General features: G+C 40.8%; 1 long non-coding RNA gene across 1 annotated transcript; it reads right to left on the reverse strand.

Annotated features, from left to right (window-relative positions):
- Positions 1 to 3,309: 3,309 nt before the first annotated feature.
- Positions 3,310 to 4,754, reverse strand: LOC144513280 (uncharacterized). The gene is made up of 2 exons (XR_013501109.1): positions 4,382 to 4,754; positions 3,310 to 3,836 (listed from the first exon to the last, which is right to left on the reverse strand). It is a non-coding gene; the product is annotated as an uncharacterized LOC144513280 (long non-coding RNA).
- Positions 4,755 to 7,105: the final 2,351 nt, after the last annotated feature.

Raw genomic sequence — 7,105 nt, forward strand, 5'->3', positions numbered from 1 at the left:
AACACTAGAAACACTCAGAGGTCCCCACAACTACTAAAAATGGAGACACTCAGAGATACCCACAAACACTAGAAACACTCAGAGGTCCCCACAAACACTAGAAAGACTCAGAGGTCCCCACAACTACTAATCACGGAAACACTCAGAGGTCCCCACAAACACTAGAAACACTCAGAGGTCCCCACAACTACTAATCACGGAAACACTCAGAGGTCCCCACAAACACTAGAAACACTCAGAGGTCCCCACAACTACTAAACACGGAAACACCCAGAGGTCCCCACAAACACTACAAACTCTTAGAGGTCCCCACAACAACTAGAAACACTCGGATGTCCCCACAAACAATAGAAACACTCAGAGGTCCCCACAACTACTAATCACGGAAACACTCAGAGGTCCCCACAAAAACTAGAAACACTCAGATGTCCCCACAAACACTACACACACTCAGAGGTCCCGACAAACACTATAAACACTCGGAGGTCCCCACAAACACTAGAAACATATCAGAGGTCCCCACAACTACTAAACACGGAAAAACTCAGAGGTCCCCACAAACACTAGAAACATCTCATAGGTCCCCAAAACTACTAAACACTGAAACACTCAGAGGTCCCCACAAACAGTAGAAACACTCATAGGTCCCCAAAACTACTAAACACTGAAACACTCAGACGTCCCCACGAACACTAGAAACACTCAGAGGTCCCCACAACTACTAAACACGGAAACACTCAGAGGTCCCCACAAACACTATAAACACTCAGAGGTCCCAACAAACACTAGAAACACTCAGAGGTCCCCACAAACACTAGAAACACTTAGATGTCCCCACAAACACTACACACACTTAGAGGTCCCCACAAAAACTAGAAACACTCGGAGGTCCCCACAACTACTAAACACGGAAACACTCAGAGGTCCCCACAAACACTAAACATGGAAACACTCAGAGGTCCCAACAAACACTAAACATGGAAACACTCAGAGGTCCCCACAACTACTAAACACGGAAACACTCAGATGTCCCCACAACCACTACACACACTTAGAGGTCCCCACAAAAACTAGAAACACTCGGAGGTCCCCACAAACACTAGAAACATATCAGAGGTCCCCACAACAACTAAACACGGAAAAACTCAGAGGTCCCCACAAACAAAAGAAACACTTAGAGGTCCCCACAACTACTAAACACGGAGACACTCAGATGTCCCCACAAACACTAGAAACACTCAGAGGTCCCCACAACTACTAAACACGGAAACACTCAGAGGTCCCCACAAACACTATAAACACTCAGAGGTCCCAACAAACACTAAACATGGAAACACTCAGAGGTCCCCACAACTACTAAACACGGAAACACTCAGAGGTCCCCACAAACATAATAAACACTCAGAGGTCCCAACAATCACTAAACATGGAAACACCCAGAGGTCCCCACAAACACTAGAAACACTCAGAGGTTCCCAAAAACACTAGAAACACTCAGAGGTCTCCACAACTACTAAGCACGGAAACACCCAGAGGTCCCCACAAACAATAGAAACACTCAGATGTCCCCACAAACACTACACACACTTAGAGGTCCCCACAAAAACTAGAAACACTCGGAGGTCCCAACAAACACAAGAAACACTCAGAGGTCCCCACAACTACTAATCACGGAAACACTCAGAGGTCCCCACAAACACTAGAAACACTCAGAGGTCCCAAAAACTACTAAACACTGAAACACTCAGAGGTCCCCACCAACACTAGAAACACTCAGAGGTCCCCACAACTACTAAACACGGCAAGACTCAGAGGTTCCCAAAAACACTAGAAACCCTCAGAGGTCCCCACAACTACTAAACACAGAAACATTCAGAGCTCCCCACAAACAATAGAAACACTCAGAGGTCCACACAACTGCTAAAGAGGGAAACACTCAGAGGTCCCCACAAACACTATAAACACTCAGAGGTCCCAACAAACACTAAACACGGAAACACTCAGATGTCCCCACATCTACTTAACACGGAAACACTCAGAGGTCCCCACAAACACTAAACACTAGAAACACTCAGAGGTCCCCACAAACACTAAACACTATAAACACTCAGAGGTCTTATAATGAACATAAACTCTCCTGGGGCGTCATTTGAAAAAGAAAGGTCATCTTTCATATTAAAAGATACCGTACGCACAAAACTGGATAAATATGTACACGCACAGAAATATTTAAATGTATAAAACTGGTCGTACGCCAGGTCCTGTGCACCTTTCGTTTATACATAACAATCAAAGTAAAATTAAACGCATGTGACCCCGACATGCAAATGACTATAAGTAATCCTGACATCATTCCAATACATCATTGTGCAATCAATATAGATAATCTACGTGAGAAGAACAGCTAAATTGCAAGACAAAAAGTAGATTTTGTGTGGAATATATCTTTTGAAATTATAAGTACTTTGACAGAAGTTAGTAATTTGGGTTAAATCTTTTAATGTCATAAGAACTTGGAAAGGTTCTGTATTTGTTTAGTTAGAATTTGTCACTTTAAAGAACCAGACAAGACTGCCTACTGCCTTACGCATCCTTTTGTGCATTGATATAACTAATCTACTGACCATATTAATACAGTGTTTCTGGTGTAACTAGTGTTTGTGGGGACCTCTGAGGGGTTCTAGTGTTGGACCTGTGTGTGTGTGTGTGTGTGTGTGTGTGTGTGTGTGTGTGTGTGTGTGTGTGTGTGTGTGTGTGTGTGTGTGTGTGTGTGTGTGTGTGTGTGTGTGTGTGTGTGTGTGTGTGTGTGTGTGTGTGTGTGTGTGTGTGTGTGTGTGTGTGTGTGTGTGTGTGTGTGTGTGTGTGTGTGTGTGTGTGTGAATATGACTCATATCAAGAAAAACAAAATAATGTTGGGGAAACTGCAGCTATTTTATTAGAATAAAGTGAGTAAACGTTACTAAACATAATGTGAATAAACTTGATAAACTCGTCCTGATTCTAATCAGCGATGGGGTTTAACAATAAAAACTACAACTCCCATGATTCCACGCAACTTCCCAATGTCATAAGAAGTCTGTGTTACCATCCAGTGTTTAGGTTGAGAGACCCCTAGCAGCAGAAAGTTACATATTGTACGTTTAACGTCTGCAGTTTTCAGGCTTCTTGTCTTCAGAGAATCAGATGTTTTCTTACAGTTAAAACTAAAACAGTTGTTGTTGTTGTTATTATTATTGTATTGATCTGTAATTTTACCCACATCTACTTTATGAATGAGTGAACATGACGACATTAAAAACAGACACAGAGTTAAACTGTCACATGTTTTATTCAACAGGAGACACAAGTTACACATCAGGTAGTAACAGATTACTCTGATTCATCAGGTAGTAACAGATTACTCTGATTCATCAGATAGTAACAGATTACTCTAGTATTTTAAACTCAGTAGGTTTGTTTTTGACACAGGTGACCAGGATTTTCTTCTCCACCTCCTCCACCGTGTACTGACAGTTGGGAGGCTTGTTATGAGCAGGGTCGAGTTTACACTCAACCAGTTTAAAGATCTCTTTGCTGACTCCCTTTCCTCCATCCCCACAGACGGCTCGGACCTCGTCTACTGTAGCTTTGATGAAGGTTTTCTCCGGCTTACAGGTGTTTTTGTCGAGCACATCAAGTCCTCTGTCAGTCATCACCTGGGTGCATAGGTTTGCCACGATATGCTCTTGTTCAAACTTGTTACCATCAACCCTCCTATTGAAGCCAAAGAAACCGCTGCACAGTTGGCACAGAGAGACCAGCAGAAAGAAGAAGAAGAAAGAGATCTTCATGTTGATCTGGAGAACACAGAGTTATAAAAGCTGTTAGAGACGTTACTCTGACATATCTAACATCTCTTTATATTATCATATAAAAGCTGTTAGAGACTTTACTCTGACATATCTAACATCTCTTTATATTATCATATAAAAGCTGTTAGAGACTTTACTCTGACATATCTAACATCTCTTTATATTATCATATAAAAGCTGTTAGAGACTTTACTCTGACATATCTAACATCTCTTTATATTATCATATAAAAGCTGTTAGAGAAACTGAAATCACTGAAAAATAAGCAAGAACGACAAAAAAGGTACACAGATCATCACAGTTAACTCCAAGGTTTTTTGGAAAGGGTCAACAAAATGTCAAAAATGCAAAAAAGAATGCCGACAAAAATGTTGAAGAGTGACAAACCTTGAAAAATACATAGAAAAAAATGGCAAAAACATCAAAATTCTTTTTCAAAAGATTGACTGAAACGTCAACAAACAAGTTACATCGAAAACCAAAAGTGAGAAAAGCTAATGTTAGGAGCCAGAGTCAGCGTTTTCTCTTACCGTAGAGTTGGTGGAGAGAGATCAGGTGTGAAGGTGCTGCTGTCCTTTAGTCGACTTGTTTTCAGTAAAAAGGATTGAATGTTAAAAGATAAACTGCACAAAGTCTGAAGATGAAGAAGAGCAGAACTCTGACACAATGCAAATCTGAAGAATGTGCAGATAGAGAAATTAAATAATCTGCAGTCTTATATACTCCCACAGAGAGAGGTTGTCTCTGAAGTTAACAGACATCCCCCCCACTGATCCTAATTTAAATACACACGTTACTGACAGTCAAAGACGAATGTGGAAAAACCCAAAAGAGCAAGTTAAAATGTTAATGTTTTAACACTTGAAGATGTTTTCACACTTTGTTCCAATGCAGGTACGTACTGTTAATGATGACCTACAAAAATAGAGAAACATTAACTTCAAAATATACTTTTTTATATTATTAAACACAATACTGAGGCAGTTTCTATAGCAGGTATAGAGTTAGCTTTCACTAGCAGCTAGCACACACGTTTACATTAGGATTTATTTTGGTTCGTGTCAAAGTCAAGTTATTTGTGCTTAAAGTGCTTTACATTAAAAAGAGCAAACACATTAAAGTGCTCATATTATGCTCATTTTCAGGTTCATAATTGTATTTAGAGGTTGTATCAGAACAGGTTTACATGGTTTAATTTTCAATAAACACCATATTTTTGTTCTACTGCACATTGCTGCAGCTCCTCTTTTCACCCTGTGTTCAGGTCTCTGTTTTAGCTACAGAGTGAGACCTCTCACTGCACGGCACCCCTTCTCTTCTCTGCTCCTCTTTATAGTTCATCTACCAACCCTTATAGAGCTGGCTCAGGTTTGCCTTGCACCAGCTCTTAGTTATGCTGTTATAGTTTTAGACTGCTGGGAGACTTCCTTTGACACACTGAGCTCCTCTCTCTCCTCTCTCTTTCCATTTGTGTGCATTCATGTCCCAGTAATGTTTGAAACCAACTTAGCTCCGTCTTATTCCTCGTTGTCTTTATGTTTTCTTGCCTCACATTCTTCCTTGGATTGGGGTGGCACCTAAATCATGGTGCAGCTGCTGCTGTGGTCCTGTTCAGCGCCCTGCTACGATCCACTACACCCTACTACTGCTACAACTATTATTTCTAGTCATGTTTCCATTATCTTTATTGTTACTATAATTGCCAATGTTCATCATACCAACTGCTATAATACACTGCATATATCTATATCTATATTATTCTTACTACTAGTATAATGTCACTGCTACTACATGTTGTTCATACATTGTTCATGTTACATAGCCATATTTATTCTGCTCTTATAACACTGCAATATATTTCTTGTCCTGCCTATGCACCACCTGTCTATAGTTGAATATCACATTGCACTTTTCTACTTTTTTTTTGCACTTCTGGTTGGATGCAAACTGTCCTTGCACACTGCACAATGACAATATTTATTATGAATCATATGTCTCTATCTATGTATCTGTATCAGTGTCTCTGTGTCCCAACTGGCACTGTCAGATGCCCGCCCACCAAGAGTCTGTCCGAGGTTTCTGCCTAAAAGGAAGTTTTTTCTTGCCACTGTTGCACTAAGTGCTTGCTCTTGGGGGAATTGTTGGTCATTTTAAATCATATAAGTGTAACTTAGTTACTTCAATTATATTTATAGTATCAAATCATAACAAGAGTTATCTCAAGACACTTTAAAGAGAATAAGTGAACACAGAGTGATTTCGGTCCCACCCTCGTTTAAAAAAACATATTACCGATTAATAATTTAACTAACCTCATGATGTCACCTGTCCATCTATCCATCCAGCTGTTTTCGGTGCGTCTCCAGGTGGTGATGGCAGCTGATTCAATCTGGAAAAAATAACGTGAGATCATTACACTTGATAGGGCCCTAAAAATGCATGTTTATTAGCGTTGCCTAGCGTCTGCGTCGGAACACTCTCCTACGTCTGTGGACATGGGAGGACCTGCGAGTCCTCCTACGTCTATGATCGGGGCGAGCGGCGTGTCTGCGTCTGCGTTGCATTGTCAAAAAACAACCTGATGGGAGTAACGGGTCCTATTTATAAACTCTCAAGACAATGTTCTGTGATGTCACTGATGATGTCACAAATCCTTTGCAACAAAAACCTTGGTTCAGCAACAGTGACATCATAGGGTTCTATTATGTCACCATTGTGTCATTGATGGTGTCACAGGAAATTGACATCATGGAATGTTGTCTATGTGACATTCCATGATGTCATTCTATGATTACAGAACATTCTTTGCAAATATATCTTCATTAAAATGTACAATAGTATCTTGTTTTATGTTGATCGACCAGACAGCTGTTTGTGTAGGATATTAATTGTAAGAATTGACGTGTTTCATCCATCTCAAAATGAAAACTGTCTGAAAACACACACACACACACACACACACACACACACACACACACACACACATACACAGGCACACACACACACACAGTCATACATACTCACACACTCACACTCACACACAAACGCACACACACACATGCACACACATACACACACAAACACACACTCACAACTACTCATACACACACACATACTCAATGCTGTTCTGAGTGAGATATGGTTTCTTAATGTCCTGCCTTCAGTCTCCGGGTCAGCTGGTCAACATCTGCACAGCTTTCTACGTCACTAGCTGAGACGAGGGGGCTAGGGCGCTAACCGTTAGCATGCTAGCT

Source organism: Sander vitreus, unplaced genomic scaffold, assembly GCF_031162955.1.
Source record: "Sander vitreus isolate 19-12246 unplaced genomic scaffold, sanVit1 ctg201_0, whole genome shotgun sequence".
Taxonomy (NCBI): domain Eukaryota; kingdom Metazoa; phylum Chordata; class Actinopteri; order Perciformes; family Percidae; genus Sander; species Sander vitreus.